Below are 20,642 nucleotides of genomic sequence, written 5' to 3' on the forward strand. Positions count from 1 at the left end.
TGTTTCATCTTATGTAAAAGCTTAAAATGTTAAAGGATCGCAGTTTTTGCTCTTTACAAAAGGAAACAAAATCTTAGGATTGGGACCAAGAAAGAAATAGAAAGGAAAATTTTCTTTTGTGTGATCTTCAAAACATGAGTTTAAAAGAGTGAACATTCTAGAAGCAAATTTCAAGGATACACTAGATCAAGGAGAGGATAAAAAATCTATATTCTTTCACCAATCGACATTGAAGCATAGAAAGATGAACTTGATCAAGTAGTTAGCTATCGAGAAAGGTAATGTTACTAACAAGATGAAGCTATAAAAAGAGATGGCCTCTCACTTATTTAATCTTCTTAACCAATCCCACAACCCACTCTCAAATGAGAGATTGTCCAATCTTGTTCATTATATCCCAACTTGTATTCATCCTAAAGATATCTTAGTTTTTGAAAAATTGGTCACCATGACCAAGCTGAGAGCTCCAACCTTTCCCTCTAGTCCTCACAAGTCATGTCAACTAGATTATTTCCCCTTTAATGTTATTCCAAAAATAGTGAGAGATAGTGGGCAAGGATGTGGTTTGGGAAACCACGGATTTTATATCCTTTGGGGCTATGCTTGAAGAACTCAATAATACTTTTATTGGTCTCATTCCTAAGGTTTTTGTGGCCAATATGATGAAGGATTTTAGACCCATAATCCTATGTAATAGCATCTATAAGATTTTCTAGAAGTTGTTGGTGTATCAAATTAAACCCTTTCTAGATCAAATTATCCATTGCCAACAAATTTTTTTTGACAAGGATACAAATAATGAATGCTACCCATATTGAACATGAAGTTATCCACTCTAGATAACAAGGTGTAAAGAATTATGATACTTAAACTTGATTTCTCCAAATTTTATGATATGGTCTCATGGGACATTCTCATCGAGTTACTTAAGAAAGTGAGATTTAGAGGGAGAGACCTTCAACTGATGGAGGAGTTCTTTAAAATGAACATTTTTTTGGTCTTGGTAAATGGTTTACCAAAGGGTTTCTTTAGTATCTTGAGAGCTCTTAGACAAGGTGATCCCTTATCCTCCTATCTCTTTATTATTTTGGCAAATATTCTTGGAAGAACTATTAGTAGAATGGTAGACTTGTGTTTCATTAAAGTTTTGAGACCCACCTCTAAAGAAGAGATTGTCTTTAACCATCAACTTGTGGATGACACCTTTACAATAGGACAAGCGAACATTTTAGAAGTGAAATCTTGGAAATTCACTTTGGAAAAATATGCTCTGGCCTTGCGTCAAAACTTAAATCTATCCAAAATCACTTTATACTTTTTCAATACTCTTTGAAGGCTTTAGAACAACATTGCTTTGATCATTTGTAGTTAGATAGCTTCCCTTCTTTTGGTTTATATTGACATGCCTTTAACATTAGACAAGGTTGATAATACTATCTTCTCTAAGTTATCAAAAAAGACTCAGATGAAACTCTTTTCTTGGTAGCGAGCTCTTACAAGTAATGGTAGTATAATCTAAATTTTCAAAAAAATTCTTCTACAATTGTCTTTGTATATCTTGATATTATTCCACGTGTATTATCTAGACTAAGAAGTTGGATGACATTAAAATAAATTTTCTATGGTTTGGAGTTGAAGATAAAAAGAGACTCTCATGAAATGGGAAACAATATGCTCTCCTAAGGATCAAGGAGGCCTCGATGTCAGGGATTCCTATCCGATGAATATTGCCTTCATCTCAAAGATAAGATGGAATGTGATGAAGTTATATTTGGGATGCTTGAAGATACTAAGAGGAAAGTATTTATGGGGCTATAAAATAGTATGGTTTTATGGGTTATAAGATCATTCAAAGGGTCTTTTTCTTTAAAATTAAAAAGAATAATTATTTTATGCTCCACATAAATCTATAATTACTATGCTTTGTTATGGTTATAAAGACATCATATGGTTAAATTATAAATATAATCTATAGTTATAACTTATATGTGATAAATGAGATCATGTGTGCATATATTGGTAGAAACATTACTTTCTTCATTCAAAATTTAATGGGGTAGGTTCCTCTAGCCATATGTCATGAGAAATGGTTAGTCTATCTGTGCAATTAATGCTTTCTATGAGTTATTGAGATGAATGCATATTTTGTTATTTGAAATGTGTACTAATATCTTCCAAGAAAAATTCAAAGAAAACTAGAAGGAGTAGGATCAAGGGAAGTAATGCCATATTCATGCGATGATGCTATATGACAAATTAATGGGAGATTAGTTCAATGCAACTATCAACCACTCATGCACAAATCTAGAGCTATGATACACTATATTTGATGAAGACTTGTTCAATCAGGAAGAAAGTGTTCTATTTTGATGTATCTCGTTGATTTTGTTACTAAATCCTTATTGTTGAAGGATCCTAGATTTAGGGAAGTTAGTTTTACTTTGATGTTATAAATAAGATGTTTATTTGAACCTCTAAATTTAGCTCTTAAGTGATTGTAACTTGCAACAACATTTAGTATATAGTCTATTATTTATAGTTTTTACTATTGATGGCTCAATATCAAGAAAAATGATAGTGTTACCTTTTTAGAACTTTATCTTCAATTTATATTCATTCACTTGTCTAGGAGAGCATACTTGGTGAGTGATTCTAATTAGTAGGAGTAGTTATTCATTGACTTTTAGAAAACATACATCTTTTTTGTTGCTGCACCCACTGGTATCATAACTATTGGTTGTTTCTATAGGAAAGGAAAATATTATAGAATCCTTTTTGTATTTCAATTCCTATACTCTATATTAATTTTTCAATTCTAGAGTATTGTATAGTATTTCCATTCCTATACATTAGCAATGAAACTAGGAGGGTTTAGAGCATATACTTTGCAAATACCATTTCAATTCTACATCCTTGGTTGATTAATTAAATGATGTTAATAGAGTATTTGGATGTTAGTTAAGGATATCAAATATATAATCCATGAGTATAAAGGTCTAGTTTTGAGATCAATCATTTGACCAAGCATTTTTAGCCCCATTAATAGGAATGGCAACAATTTAAACCTTTCTCAATGGTCATTTTCCCAAGTTACATAGGATACAAGTTAGATTTTCATTTTTTGTATCCATAGAAGATGTATTTTTCTTGGAGATTCCTTCCTTAGAATGAACCCTTGGAAGAAATTGTATACCTTGAGCAAGAAGATCTCAAAATTGAGAACCAAGAAGAAGAGTACCAACCTATTGAAGAACCACCATTTCAAAATCCATTTGCTGATGCCCAAGAAGTTTTTCCTTCACCACCATCATATGAAGAATTATTAAACTTGAGTGAAATTTTTATTGAACCTAAATATTAGGACAATAATTTATCTCTTGTTATCTATCAACAAGGACAAGAAGCACCACCTACAGTGCCAAGGATTTCTCAACAAGCTTAGCCTACTTTTTCCTTTTGTATACCGAACCTGCATGGTAAAAATAGCTTGAAGAATATTCCTTCTTCTACATTACAAACATTACATGCCCTTATTACTAAAGACCCTGAAACCTTTTATTTTGAGTTTGATATCCAATATTAGAGCTATGACCACACAACTAAAACCCATAAGTTGAAGTTTTTCCCATCTACTCTAAAGGAGCATATTTAATATGGCTTATGGGATTGGGTGAAAATGATGTATCTAACTTGGATGCAATGAATAATTTTTTTCTTGCAAAGTATAAGGTGCAATGCACAAGTTATAATATGAAAGGGGATGACAATTTTTAAAATTTCACATAAAGAGGATGAAACATTATAAGACTATGTCTCTAGGTTCATGTTCAATCTACAAAGGAACACTCAACATTAGTTGAGTTTAAATTCACAAGAAACATATTTTCATTAAAGGTGTTAATCATGAAAGTATTAAAGCATAAACCTCATAGCAGGGGGTGATATTACTCAAAGAAGTTGGAAAGATATCAAGACAATATGCCTTAACTACTCAAATGCAACCATCGAGAAAGGAAGAGGAATTAGGACTACATCTAGTAAAATCAATAATTCTAGAGTATCAAGGGTAGAGCTTTCTAATTTGTTATCTTATTTCAAGTAAAAAATTATAAATAATGTATCTAGATGACTAGACATTATGTAAGGAAAAGGAAGCATAATGAAGCTGAAATGATTCTCACTAAATTTTGTTCACATTACATAGAAAAGAAGATGAATTATAAGTGTAATATGATAGCTAATTAAGAGGCCCATCCACTTCCAAGTGAATTCAAAGGCATATATGAGAATGGGTATTTTGTCTGCATTTCTCAACATAGGCCTTGGGCCTAAAGACAATGTATTCCTCAAGACCCTTTGCATAATTCTAGTTATTGTAGTAATGAATGGAAAACCAATATTTCCCAAATCTTAGATCTTAAGGTCTTAGCCAAAAAAATAGTTGGTCATTATAGTCCCAACCTCAATAGCGATAACCCCCATCCAATCGATGGCCTCAATCTAATTAGAAATTTCATTAACCTTATCAAAACTAGAAAATAACACATGGTGGCAGCCTCAACAATTCTAATAGTAATCTAATTAGTGTTAGCCTCTAGAAGGAAAATGCTAATACTCACCTCAGTGAAGAGATAATCATCCAAATGAGAAACACATTTCTAGTGCGATACACTAACTCATATTCTTGCAGCCAATATAAATTTGCAAAAGAAAACCAAGCTTTTCATGCAACCTAATCCCAATCCTAATAGTAAGAAATCTAATCAGTAAGAAACATATTGTATCACTCTTAATGAAACATTATTGTAGTTAGGGACATGTCTTCCTACATCCAAGGGTCTTTTCATTATAGGTGACTAGTCATGGCCAACTTGTTGAAAATTAGGATATGTTTTCTTTATCATCCACTCCTCTAGCAACTGTGCCTACAACAAAGACTTCACCCTTTCCTCAAAGGCTTTCCATTCAAATTAATCCTATTAAATTTTTTGCCATAGTAGAGCTTCTTAATTAATTAAGGTAGATAAATATTAAATTACATTGATGGATGCTATTAAAAAAGTTCCAACATGTACAAAGGCCATTATAGAAGATTGCATTAAAAAACAAGGTAGGAAGAAAAAGGATCCTAAAATAATACATGTTATCAATTAATTGTTAGACTTAATGTTCCATTAGTTATCCATTCCCAAATACTCAAATCCTAGAATCCTTATAGTTACTATTTTTATAAATGGGGTTCAAGTTCAAAATGCATTAGTTGAATTAGGAGCATCAATCAATGTCATTAAAAGGGAAGTGTTGTCTCATCTTAATCTTTTTGGCCTTCAAGAAACCCCCAGAATCCTTCATCTTTCTCATAGAAATACCATGCAACCTAACGAAATGGTTGAAGATGTAATGTTTGCCTTAGATTTCTAGAAATACCCAGTGGACTTTGTCATTTTATCACCTAAAGATACCTTAGTTAGACCATGGATTTCCATTGTTTATTCCCTTATATCTTGTTGGTCTAGCAAAGGAAAATAACCAATGAAATGAATACAAAGAAATTAAATTTCTATTCCCATGCTCAACCACTTCTGCAAGATGATAAATTTGTATAGCCTAATTTAGAGTAATTAACAAAAAACCATTCATGGTATCATAGGAGGATAATGACATTATTATAGCTATTGTGGTGAATGAGTATGTTGTTGAATTTTCTTCATGTCAAGACAAACATTATTCCTTAGAAATAATCCTTTAATCTACTCATGGACCTTACCTTTTTGAGACATCTCAATGCCTTCATACATTGAGCTACCACTTGAGAGTCACCCACCTACTTTTATTGAAGTAGCCATGTTAGACAAGATATTCAAAGTTGAAGTCAGTCCAGGAAAAGAATTGATTATTTCAAAAAGCCTCTCTCCAACTTATCAACAAAGTCTTCTAAAGTTTCTATAGGAAAACCAACAAGAATTTGCATGAGACTACATTAATATGAATGTCCTTGACCCTAAACTTTGTACTCATAGAATTTATATTAGTCAATAATGTAATCTAGTTAGATAACCTCAAAGCAGATTTAATCTCATCTTGAGAGATATAGTGAAAATCAAACTACAAAAGTTATTAACCATAAAGTTCATTTATTCAATCTAATATAATAAATGGGTTTCTCCTCTAGTTATAGTGCCTAAAAGGGTGGTAAATAGAGAGTTTTGTGAATTATAAGGAGCTAAACTTAGCAAGTAAGAAGGATCATTTTTCCTTATCTTTTATTGATCAAGTTAGTGATACCTTGACTAGTAAGAAATATTTTTCCTTCTTATCCGAGTTTAGTGGTTAGAGTCAGATAAAAATAGCACTTGAGGATCTAGATAAGACAACCTTCACCTGTCCTTGGGGAACAATTGTTATTCATTTCTATCTTTTTTTCTATGCAATGAACCTAGAAATTTTTAGAGAGCTATGATTATTATAGTTTTTGACATATTTGTTGATTGCATGGAAATATATATGGATGGATTTAATTTATATGGTTTTTCCTTTGAGGAAGAACAAGCTAACTTGGAAAAGGTTCTCAAAATATATTAAGATTATAATACTTTAAATAGTGAAATTCGATAAATGATGGTGGAAGAAGTTGTTAGTTTAGGACAATGTATTTCCTTTTTGGGTATTTAAGTAGATCTAGCTAAGATTCAGCTAATTAGCACATTGCCAACTCCTAAAAAAGAAAAAAGCTATTAGAAGCTTCATTGGGCATGATGGTTACTATAAGAGATTTATTAGAGACTTCAGTCAACCTATAGTTCCATTATATAATCTTTTGGAAAATGATGGTGATTTTCATTTTAATTTAGAATGTCATAAATTATTTAACAAATTAAAGGAAGTGTTGATTGCAACACATGTGTTTCATGCTTCTAATTGGAGCATACCATTCCATATCTATATTGATGCTTTTGATTATGTTATAGAGGTTATTTTGGGAAAGAAAGAAAGATTTCTTGTATATATAATCTATTATATTAGTAAGAACTTGTAAGGAGAAGAGTTTAGTTACATTTCCAATAAATGGAGCTACTTGCATTGATCTATACCATTAACAAGTTTAGATACTATAGATTTGGTTATGAAATATTTATGGGTTACAAATCACTCTAATAAAAAGTCTTTGATGAAAAATCCAATTATTTCTGGTAGACTATCTCGTTGGTTGTTGCTCATGCAAGAATTTGAATTGACCATAGTAGAAAAGATAGGGAAAGCTAATGTAGTGTTTGAATTTATTTCATGCACATATATTCTAGAATATCCTACAGCAAAAGATGATAGATTTCTTGATGAACATCTATTCTCTATATCAACAAAAAACCCATGGTATGTTGATATTGAAAATTACCTTACTATAGGAATGATACCAACCCATTTCTTCCCTAATGAGTACAAAATATTAATAGAGAAAAGTTCCAATTTCTCTTGGATTGTTGATTATATGTTTTACAGTGGACTTGGTCAAGTGTTGTGAAGTTGTATTAGAGAAGATGAAAAATATGTCATCTTGAGAGCATGCCATTATGAGCCATGTAGAAGACACTTTTTTGCCAAAAGAACAATATTCAAAATTATGAAAACTAGATACTACTTATTTACGCTATATACAAATTTAGCAAGATATACTTAAAAGTGTGATAGATGCCAAAGAATGGGAAGGCTTATTAAATTTGATGAAATGACCCTATAGCCACAAGTAATTGTTACACCTTTTGACAAATAGGGAATTGATTGTGTTGAATCTATAGAACCTTTATCAAATAGAAAATCATAGATTCTAGTTTTTACTAAATATGTTACTAAATGGGTAGAAGCTAAACCTATAAAACATGATAGGGACAAAAATATTGTACAATTTTTCTATGAATCAATATTCAATAGATTTGGACTCCCTAAAGAAATAGTACCTAACCAGGGTACAAAATTTACTTTCAATCTAATTACTAGCCTCATGAATGAATATACCATTCGACATGGCACATCTTCCCTCTATGGCCAAGAGAAAATTGCCAATAGTAAAATTGAAGGTATTTTGACCAAAATACTAGCTATCCATAGAAAATATTGAGCATACTATCTAACTAAAAAAATTTGGGGTTATAGGAAAACATGAAAGACTACAACTAGCTTCACTCCCTTTGAATTGGTTTCTAGTAAATAAGTTGTCATGCTCATACAATTTGAGAATAAGATACTAAAGATAACCTTAGAAATTGTTAGCACAAATGTTGATGATATTCCTTTGGGGGAGTATCCTAAGCATTGAAGAATTTATTAGCATGATTAACATGTTGCATTCATGACTATGTATTTCATTAACGTCAACATAGTATTATTTATGTAAAGACTAGAAGAATACCAAACAAAGAATGGGATTGTATAGACTTTGTATTGATGATGAGGTCAAGTGTAGTTGATGATATCTTTTGTAGTGTGTCTTGATGATGTGGAAAAGTGTGTGTACATAGAGTCAAAGAAATGTGAGAGTTATTCAAGAATTACATAAGACACTGTGTAGATAGAGTATAACTTCTTTGTTTCTAATGTTTGGATTTTACCTCTTAGTAGGAACAATATGACGATGATCAAAGTTAGATAGTGATAGTAGATAACTTGATGATTATATCAACAAGTGCATGAGGTTGCAAGTTGCACACGTGAGTAGTTTTATTTACTATGAGCCAAAAGTGATTTGTAATCATGAAAAGATGTAACCTTTTCTAATATCTTTATGAGGTCCTATTAAAATTAATTGAGAAAACCTCAAGGATAACTTGGTGAATTATTTTGAGGACATGATCTAAAGGAAGGTGATTTTCCTTGTGATAAAGAAGAGTTGTAAGTGAATTGTATAGAAGATACACAAAATTGATAAATGTGTGTAAGCAATCCAATAGGTCATTGGATGCAAGTTGGAAGATTTAGTATTCATATCTAAAGAGGTTTGGTTTAGACAAGATGATAGACAAGGAGTAAACATTATTTCATTCTATTATTCTAAAAGGAATAAGAGAGAGGCCATTTGGGCTATGAGTTTGGTGGTTTGACCCTTGAAGCTATTTGGATAGTGGGTCCATCTACCTTCTACAACTCCTAATGGTGTTGTAACAACTCCTATTAGGGTTGGAATCTCCTATTAGGTATTCAACGTCTCCTAAAAAGGACTATTATATAGTGAATGTGTTTCTTTGGCTCCTAATAGACTCCATTCTCTTACAATGAAGTTTTATATTAGGACATTAAATTTTCTATGTACCATCTCCATTGGGGTTTTCCCTTTAATCAACAATTTCCCTAGTTAACATATCTATTATTATTGTGTACATGAATTTTATTGTGGTTTCTAATTATATTGTTCACATGTTTAAGGATTAATAAGGTTGATAAATTTTTTAATAGTTGGATAATTTATTCACCACCCTCTCCCTCTCAATTATCTTAGTGGACTTTACTTTCTAACAATTGGTATCTGAGCATTAAGTCCTTGAAGGAAAAATATTAATAGCTTAAGGAGATCAATGGAAGGTCATTTTAGAAGAGAAAGTCCTAAATTCAATGGAGTTAACTGTGATAGTTGGAAAGAGAAGATGAAGACTCATCTTCTACATATGGGTCTAGGATATTGGCTAAGGAAAAATAATGGAAATAATATTGTAAAAGAAAGTAAACTTGAGGAATACAGTGAAGTTTAAAGAGATCTTTTTATATGCAATTTTCTTGATAGAGAAGCATTACTTTTAGTTCTTCCTAAAAATGAATATAGTTAGGTAAAATTCATGAGGCATCTCATGAAATTTATCAACCTTTAGAGTATTCATTTGAATATGATGTGCATGTTAAAATAATCAAATTATAGAGTTAGAAATGTTTGTTTCAAGATGCCAAGATGATGGAAGATGAATATATATGAAGCTATATTGGTAGAATATTAGAAATTATTATAGGAATTAAGTCTTGCAAAGGGTTTAAAGATGAAGATCAAATTATATAGAAGATCTTGCAAATTTTGACATCACCATTCAGGTAGGTAGCATAGATGATTGAGAAAGTGATACATTGCATTAAGAAGTTTACCAAAGAGACTCTTCTTGGAATATTGGAAGAAACAAAAGTGAGCTTGAAGTAATTTGGATAATTTCCAAGACTAGAAACAACTTTTAGTGTATTAAGTGTTCACCCTTCCTTGTCTTGAGAAATGCAAGCACTAGTTGAGACAATGTTAGAAATAGTAGATCTAGATCTAAGGAGGATATAATAATAGAAGAAGGAATTACCCTTCTTATAAGGAGAGAGGTTCTGAGATTCTTTAAAGTTGGATTTGTAATGAATTGAACATTATGCTTCTAAGTGTTCTTTAAAAGGGACAAAATGTATGCAAGGAATTTGAAGTCTAGAAGGCAAAGAGATTATTTGTATGCAAATGAATATCATGAATCTGATGAAAGAGTTCAAAGTGAAAGTGATGATGAGTTAGGATTTGTATCTTTAAAATAAGAAGTTAGAGAAGAGAAATCCCTAGTTTTACAAGTTGAAAAGAAAGCTGATTACATCATATATGGTGGTTGTTTGCATCATATGATTGGTGACATGAATAAATTTGTTAAGTCCAATAGTCATGATGGAGGGACTTTTAGAGTTGGTAACAATGCATCTTGTCATATTGAGGGGAAAGGATCTATTGCACATGATGGAAAGACTAACACTGATGATGCTTATTTTATTGATGTATTAAAGCATAACCTATTGAGTGTTAGATAATTGGTTGACAGGGGATATCAATTACAATTCAAAGCAAAGACATGGATTATCAAGGTTAGTAATGGTAAGTTGATTGGAATTGGTACAAGATCTAGAGGTAATTTTTTTCACCTGAACCCTACATAGATGAGATGTTTGGTTCTAAAGGTGGATAAAAACTTGTTATGGCATAGAATATTTTTTTCATATAAAATTTGATAATATTACAAAGGATAGTGGTAAATTTAAAGTTAGAGATTTACCTAAAAGTGTGAAGCCTCCTAATATTAGGTGGAAAGAATGTGTTATGGTTATGCAAAAGAAAGTTTCATTTTCTAGACACAAGTTCTCTACCATAATGAAATTGGACATTAATTATAAAAATTTGAGTGGTCCTAAGAGAATAAGAGGTTTCTATAGTGAAAGACACTTCATGATTTGTGTTGATCATTTTACTAGGATGATGTGGGTAGTGTTCCTTAATGAAAAGTCTAAGGTATTTGAGAAATTTAAGTTGTTTAAGATTAGAGTTGAGAATGGTGAATATTAAAAGTTTAATATTATATATACATGGATAATTTACCTTGAATGAGTTTAACAAATTTTGTGAAGTTAATGACATTAGGAGATAGCTATCAACACATAAGACTCCTAAGAAAAATGGAATTGCTAAAAGAAGAAATAGGTACAGAACAAAAGCAATGAGATTTGTGATGTATGAAAAGAAATTTTGGAGAGAAGCAGTCAAGACATTAGTATAACCAATAAACATAGTATAGATCACAAAATGTACAAACAAGACTCCCTATGAATTATGGTTTGGACATATACCCTCAACAAATTATTTCAGAATATTTGGAAGTAAGTGTTACATAAATAGAGATGATGATATTGGTAAATTTTATGCAAGAAATGATGAAGGTATTGTATTGGTTATTCATTGAAAAGAAAAGATTATAGATATTTTAATCAAATAACCAAGACTATTGTTGAGTGCACAAATGTAAAAGTAAATGAAAAGTTTGGAGTGAAAGAAAGAATGTTGGATTATAATTCTAAAGAAGAAAAAGTAAATCCTAAGTCTATCATAGAAAATTTTTGAACATTATTTGAGACCAACAATGATTTGCAAAGTGGTTTTCAAATTGCTGAATAGAAAGATGAACTAAGATCTAAACCTAGAGAAGAACTAAGAATTGAGTAAGTGATGCCTCACCTAACAAGAATCTGACAAGGAATGACCCTTCTAATCAAATTATTGGAAGCAAAGAAAAAGTAGTCATGAAAATAAATAAAATATTTGAAGAACTATGTTTGATTTCTTAGGTTGAACCAAAGAGTCTAGATGAGGCATGCAAGGATGATCATTGGATTCAAGCAATAAAGGAAGAACTAGATTAGATTTTGAAGAATGAGATGTGGGAATTGGTTCCTAGACCTAAGACATGAATGTTATAGGAAAAAAATGGGTTTTTAGAAATATAATGAATGATTATGGTGAGATTGTGAGAAATAAAGAAAGAATAGTATGTAAGGATATTCACAACAAGAAGATTTAAACTATGAAGAGACATTTTCACATGTTGCCAAAATTTAAGAAGTAAGATTGTTCTTGGCTTATACAAAAAATAAGAAGTTCAATGTGTATTAGATGAATGTGATGTCAATATTTTTGAATTGAGAACTTGAGGAATACGAATTTTACATTCATAATCTTGAAGGATTTCCTTTGAAAAAAGGAAAGGATATGGTATTTACATTGAAGAAAGTATTGTATGGTCTAAAGCAAGAAGCAAGAACCTAGTATGAATGGTTAGATAAGTATTTCAAAAAGATGGGATTTTCTAAAGGTATGATAGATAGTAATTTATATTTGAAATAAATTGAGAATGGATTTTTAATCATTATGATATTGTGGATAACATAATATTTCAAGGTAATGATGAAGCAAGTAAAAAATTTGCTGATGAAATGAATAATGAATTTGAGATGAGAATGATTAGCAAGATGAAAAATTTCTTAGTTCTATAGATTGTGCAAAACTATGATTGTATTTTCATATCACAAGCTAATTAGTTTAAAGACTTTTTAAAAAGGCTTTTCTTGGAAAGTTGTAAGCTTATTGAAACACCTATGATAACTCATCACAAGTTATCTAGATAATATGAGACACCTAGAATTGAGAAGAAGAAACACAGATCCATGATTGGAGGTTTACAATATCTAACTCACATCATACCAGATATAGCAAATGCAATGGATATAGTTGCAATATTTCAAGAAGATTCTAGATAAGCACATTATGTTGTAGTAAAGAGAATATTTAGATATTTGAAGGGTACACTTGATTTTGAACTATGGTATGATAGATCAAGTGATTTTGATTTGTGTACATATACTAATGAGGATTGGGTAGGCAATATGGATGATAGAAAAAGTACAAGTTGTGGAGCATTTTTCCTTCGAGGAAAATTGGTTTCTTGCATAAATATGAAACAAGACTATATCTCACAAAGTACAACAAAAGTAGAGTATGTAGTAGCAATAAATAATCATAATAAGTTTATGTCAATGAAAAAGATGTTGCAAGACATTGGGATATAATTTTTAGATCCTATTATCATACATTGTGATAACACAAGTATAGTAAGTATATATAAGAGTCTTGTGTTACATTCTAAGACTAGGCATATATCCATTAAGTATCATATCTTGAGAGAGGAAGTTGTAGAGAAAGAAATCAAACCAAAGTATGTAAATACAAAAAAATAGATTGTGGATATTTTACAAAGCCTTTTCCTAAGGATGCATTTGAGTACTTGTGAGGTATTCTTGGGGTTATATCCCTACATAATTTTGAGTACATGATGTAAAGAATGCATCAATCTAGTGGTACAAAGCACTATTATTTATCTAGAATGAATGTTGATGCTTCTGATATGGGGGAATAGCTATGGTTGAGCAGAGTCATCAATGAATCTTGGTAGCATGTATGACATAGTGTCTTTGGACACTTAAGTTGGTTGAATACTTTGAGAACTTAATTGAAATAATTATTCCTTTTTCATTGATGTCAAGGGGAGATAATTGTACATTTAAAAAACATCTTTTGATAGTATGTGTGAGATGTATGTATGTGGGAGAATAGTTCATGGATATGTTAATGCAAATGGGGAGAAATATTGGGTTATATCAATGGGGGAGATGTGTGAACAATTAATTATCATACATGTAAGGATAAGAAAGTGTAGATGGAGAATTATTTCTTTGAATTTTAGATTTTGATTGATGAAGAGAGTTTGAAAAGAAGAGAGCAACAACAACAATAGTGACTAATTTGGTATTCATGGATAGACATTTTTTTATCTATGTTGCCATAAATTCCAAATGGGAAGATTGTTAGTCTAAATATTAATGATATTCTTTTGGGGGAGTATCTTGAGCACTGGAAATGTTGTTAGAATGATTAACATGTTGCATTCATGACTGCATTTTTCATTGATGTCAACATAGTATTATTTCTATAAATACTGGGATAGTAGTAGGTAGAGAACAAGGTTGTACAAACTATCTATTGATGATGAGGTTTGTAGATACCTAAATTTGATTACCTCACTAGGTAATCTAATTTAGTCATCTTCTAAGGTATTATTGATTAAATATTTTATATTTAACTAATTAGTCAACATCTCCTAGTTAATTAATTAATTTAATTAACTATAGTCCAATTGATAAAATCAAATGATAACCCAAAATTAATTTATCAATTAAATACCCATTCCCCTATTAAACTAAGCAAATGCAAAAATATTTTTAATTTAATCTCACATCTCCCTTTTATTAAATATAGCATTTAATAAATCAATACCAAATCCCTACACATCCCTAAATTCTATCATTACCCTAATCCAACCCATTCAACCATACTAACCTCACTTAACCAACTAGCTAACCCATCCTGGAAAACCTATGCTAATTACCTCCTAACCCCCCTCCTAAACTAAGCCTAATACCCCTTCTAAACATGTGTAAAAATATAAGCAAGGGTTAAAACTTTCTAACCCAAGACAAAGACAAAAGTCTCCCCTATCCTCTCACATTCCTATCCAAGAGCATTAATGGCTCTTACATGCCATAAATGCCCTTAATTGCCTCTTACATCCTCTTTGACACTCCTCTATCATAATTCACTTTGACCATCCACTCTGACCACCCAATCCCCTTGTGACACTTGTCACAAGGCTAGAGCGTTGAAAAAGCACAATCCATGTGCTCTTTCTTCCTTGCATCCTATCCCTTCCTCACATTTTCTCCATCCTAACATCCTAACCCTCCATCTCATCACCCCTTAGCCTATAAATTGAGCCCTTCCTCTCACACAAATTATTCAACTTCTATGTAAACTTATAATGTCCCATTAACCATTATAGCATAAAAATTTACACCCTTACCATGTTAAAATCCTTCCACATCTCCATTGTTGAATCCCTCATCCACCCCTATGCTTTATCACTTACCACTTAAAGCTTGAAGTATGCTTGAGTACATATCCATCAGTAGTAAATTTGGACCTATTTTTGATGCTTTAAGCTTAAAAGTTTGACGCTTCTACGTCAAAAAATAATGTCGCTAGAATTTTGTCGAAAGTTTGATGCACTCTGCAACTTTTAATTTATCAGTGGGATACTCTATCAAAAATTATCCCCATCAATGAAACATGGTGACATTAGACTACTAGTTTGAAACATGAAAATATCAATGACATGAATAGATGATTTGACGGGTTTGTCATATAGTCAATGGTGGTTCACATCAAAATATTGACTCACGCTAAAGAATATTTGACAATATTGTCATACCATTGATGGAAGGCCATGTCAAAATATCAACTTCCAAAGATGGTTTGATAGTCTTCTCAAACCCTCGACAATAGGCTACATCAAAATATTAAGGACTATCATAGTTTTAAAAAAAATAAAAAATAAAAAACCTAATCTATCAATTTTCACCTTTCAATCCATTGCTCCTTGCAAACAATTATCTTGGATACAATGCTACAAGAGCTTCAAATGATACTATATTATGCAAGTAGTAATAGTCAATATATAATGAAAGACATCACACATACTCATCATAGTCAAGAGACCCATAAATATTTGCACACCCTTCTCAAAATGGTGTAACAAAAAATATATATTTTATTGTTGAAGATTATAGCTCTGGGATAGAAATTTTTATAGTTTGTAATGTTGTTTGGCTTTTATATAAAAAATTATGTGCTTATAATCATTATAATGGATCATGGAGTTTGATCCAAAAAGATAGTCATAGTTTTAATCCAAAAGAATAATGTAGAAGTTTATGAGATATTATTTTTCAAGTTTGTAGACTATATTATGTATCTTGCTAATTTTAGAATTAGAGCAGTTGATTTGAAAAATAAAATATTTCATTTTCTTGGAGTAAATAATCTTTCTCGCATATCCATTTTCTTCTTTTCCACATGGATAAGTTTGGTTTTGATGATCAAATATCACTAAACACTTATCACATTAAATCTATCCTAACTTTCTAGGATCAACTTGAATTTTATCTTCTCATATATTAATTATTCAATTCTCTTTTAATTTTATTTTTCTAATTTCTAAAAATTTCGACAATATTTTCATCCCATATCTTCAAAAAGTTCAATTTTTGTTGTCCTCAAGTTCAACTTCTATCTAATAGTAGAAGAATTTACATGTTTATAAAAGTTGCTCAATTTTTCAGCTAGGCATGATGGTCAGAGCAAAGGTCTAGAGTAGGTGAAGGGACTCATCAAAGGTCTAATGGATTTAATATTTTTCTTCAAACTAGAACAATGGATCATAATAAATACAAGAGTATAGGTCTAGATGATCCTTAAACATCAAAAGAAGTGGTGAGATAATGAACAAAGATGCAAATAATTTCCATTTCATGTTAGCCTTCCCTAACAAAAAAAAGTTGCAAAGGTGTAAGTTGCATATAAATATAACTCCCCATATCATTTCAAAGTCCTATGACTATTAGCTCGTACAAGAAAATCCAATTAATAATATTCAAATCAATTAAGCATAGATCTACAATCAAGGAGAAATAAATTCAAGCACACAATTTTGTTGCAGCACTCATGACCAATCATAATGTGTTTCTTTGTCATGAAAGCATAGAACATCAAGACTTCTCTGAGTCTTCATGACTACAGTTTCATACTTGAGGTAATATTCAATATTTCTACTAGTGTTTAGCCTCTAACCCTCTTTTTGACAATGTTTGTTTTACATGATGATTACTATTATAGAGGTTGAAATACCAACATAGAGTTTGAATTAGGGAAGCCAACCTCTATAGAACACATCCCTTCTTCCCATTTCTTCATGTGTGTGAGTTTAGATCTGAGAGTGAAAGAGTTAAAGGTCCATAGAGAAGACTATAAAATGTAACAAGGACTTTTGAAAAGTACAAAAAAAACAAGGATTAGGGCACCTAGCATACATGACCATGTATTTTTGCTATATTTTTAAAAGACAGGGCTACAAGACCTCCTAACTATAGTTGTTCCTCCTTTTTTCATTCAAAGAAACTTTAGACTAGGACACCCAACACACCGGTCAAATTAAACAATTTCAACTCCAATTTGCATATCTAGGTTCCATTCTTTCTCATTTCCAAATTTTTACTACCATGTTTTCTTTTTCTTTTGCGATTTTGTTTCTTATCCTTATCTACTAGCTTTGCAGTTGTTTCCTAATTGAGAAAATCAATGAAGCATTAAGTACCTCTCAAATAATGGTTGAATAACCACAAAACTATATTAGTGAATGAAGCTAATGAGAATTCTAATGGACTTTATAATCTATATTTTGATATCAGGCCAACACTAAAAATATAGGAGGTTTAAAATAGAAATAAAACTATAATGTGCAAACAATAAAAGTGATATTCAATGTAAGGGTGAACAAGAACAAAATTATTTGAATGGAAATTTTAAAAATAACGTGTATCTTGAACTTAGCACCTTTATCAGGACCATCAATAGTTTTTCCATCAAGTTCTTTGATTTCTTTATCAAGGTCCTATTTCAAAATAGATGATGCCCATTCAACAACAAACCAATTAGAAGAAAATGTATGGCAAAATATGGGAGATTTTTTGAGCTTCAATACTTTCACTAGAAGGACTCAAGTTCTTGCATGTTTATCATCACAGATGAAAATATTCACATTTTCCTATGCACCCAACATATGGAAATTTACTTGAATGTAGTTTAGGTGAGATTCATTTTTAGTGGCTCTCTGTAACCATGCTGCTCCACAATGTAGTTCATCCTGCATAAATTTAATGAATATATATCAGGCATATCCAATTTCTTTTTCTATTAGTTAATTTAGAAGGTTTATGGGAAGATATACTTACGTGATACCTAGAATAAGAGCAATAAAATGGGAAAACATCAAAGTATAATGAATCACTATATGTGCCTCTATATTTGTTAGCAAACTCAAAAAAATAGCCACCCACATAGAACATCCCATTGTCATAGTAAGAACTAAGAGAATCAATATATATTGAGATGGTTTCTTTAAAAATCAATTATATATAATTTATTATAGGACATTTTCACATGGAAAAGTATTCTATAAAATGGTTTTTGTAATAAGATATACAAAAAACCTATTAAAAATAAATACTAGAGTATAAAGCAAAGTTTCTCTAATAATCATATCTATGACCACACAAAAAATTCTTCTTAATAAAAATGATAATAGTATTATGGTTGTTTCCTATCGCATTGAATATAAGCATTAGAAAGTGGCCAATGTGAAAAATATTGATTGAAAAATAGATCAGAAGGCATGAAATATGTCATTGATTTAAAAGATAATTTCTTAAATAATAACACAAAATATTATGAAGAATAGCTAGTTGGTCTTCATCATCACACACGTAGATTGTATGAACATATGTTGAAAGCATGCAATCTGTACATAACAATGTATGCAATTATGGTTTTTTATTTATGTTTTACTATCTTACTTCCATGGAAATAATTTTGTTAGGGAAAGAAATACACAAATTTCTTCCCTCAAACAAAAATGTGGAATGATTCAATAGTAGAAGAGGCTTTTCATATAGCCAAGAGGAGGTATTTTGCAAAGATTCATGGCACTCCTTTTGACATACTAGAAGTTGATCTAGATGCATTTATTGATGTAATTGATTAGAATTCAAATAATATTAGAGATGTTGACTAGCCACATGAATATGCATCTCATTCAAAAAATATAAAGAATTGGTACAATGAAAGCCACATGATGAAAAATCTACCAAATTTATATAAAGATATGACAATTTCTAAAAAGGAGAGCTATGGAAAGATTAAAAATCAGAAGGAAAGACCTTTTAAATATGGGAAAATCTACTCTCCTAAAATTCTTGAAACACATACAATTATTTGCAAGTTTTTTGAAAGTGGACTTGTGGTTAGAAATGTCAATATTGCATGCAGCCAACAATTATTCTGGAGCTTATGGGTGGGGCTAAGAATTTGAGAATGAGAAGGAATTAATATGCTATGATATCATGGATGCAGTGATTGATCAAATATTCATAGTACATTCACCCATAGTTTGAAGAGTTATTTGGTACATCATTGGCGATGAGCTCTTATGTCCCTCAACGCCTCTATTTTTCTACCCATCACAACTTATCTCTATTTTTCTCTCAAATGCTATGGATCTCATGTAGTCTCCAAAGATGCTTCATGCTTTGGCCCAAAAGGCAATTCATTCACATTTCCTTGCTGGTAATAAATTGATATTGGCCATGAATAGTACAATTTATGGAATGGAATGGCACTAGTTGGTGGCCTATTTTCACATAATCAACTTCTGCAAAAACATGATTTTTTTCTTGTTTTTTATGCCATTAAGAAGTTGGTAGACAACCACAACTTCATTTATCTAAAAAATGTATTGCAATTTTTCTCATGATCAATGGGTTTCCAACTGGTTGAAAGAATCAAGAAGGTGGGACATGCCCTTATTGATATTCAAAGGGTTTCTAATTTTTCAAGCTCCATGGGTTTAAATGTTGGCACTGTTAACTTGCAACCGCATGACTAGAATATTTGGAATTCAATATTTAAAGCTAATACTGATTTGGGTTGGTCCAATGACACTTTAGACACATGTTTTGGTTGGGGGTGTCATCCTAGTGGATATGGTTCTTCTGAGGGTGGCAACTTGGAGGTTTGGGAGGGACTTCATGATTTTGACAGTAAATTTCTTTGAGGCTTTGCTGACTTTTTAGAATAATTCTATGAATATGTATCTCTATTTTTTATTCCTTTTATCTATAGATATTAATTGGATATGATAATCCTTTTCTATGTAATGACTTGTTAAAATTTTATATGGATTCATATCCTGATCCTAATGTACTGGTGAGAGATAATAATCTCATCCTTTGTAACTTTTTCTCCAAATACTTACTTTATGTATAACAGGGATGAGCCTGAGTTTTCTTACTGATTCTTCCCTAGTTGGCCTCTTGAATCAATTTAATTAATAAAATATTATAGTGGCTTGCCACTTTTTCTTAAAAATAAATTTAAAAAATGCTATTGATCTATTTTTCCTTTTTAATAATGATATTTTAAAAAGAATGTACTCTTCAAATTTATAGCAAGGGCTGATTTCATGGATTCTTGATTATAGATTTAACTTCATTATAGCAAGGAATCAAATAAGTAGAAATCATTATAGATGTTCTACTATCTTGTACTTGAAATAATGTAGATTTAAAAAGTATGGTTAACAATTAAAGAAGATTCATAA

The sequence above is a fragment of the Cupressus sempervirens genome, chromosome 4 (genome assembly GCF_028749045.1).
Source record: "Cupressus sempervirens isolate cs-2001-9-10 chromosome 4, ASM2874904v1, whole genome shotgun sequence".
NCBI lineage: Eukaryota > Viridiplantae > Streptophyta > Pinopsida > Cupressales > Cupressaceae > Cupressus > Cupressus sempervirens.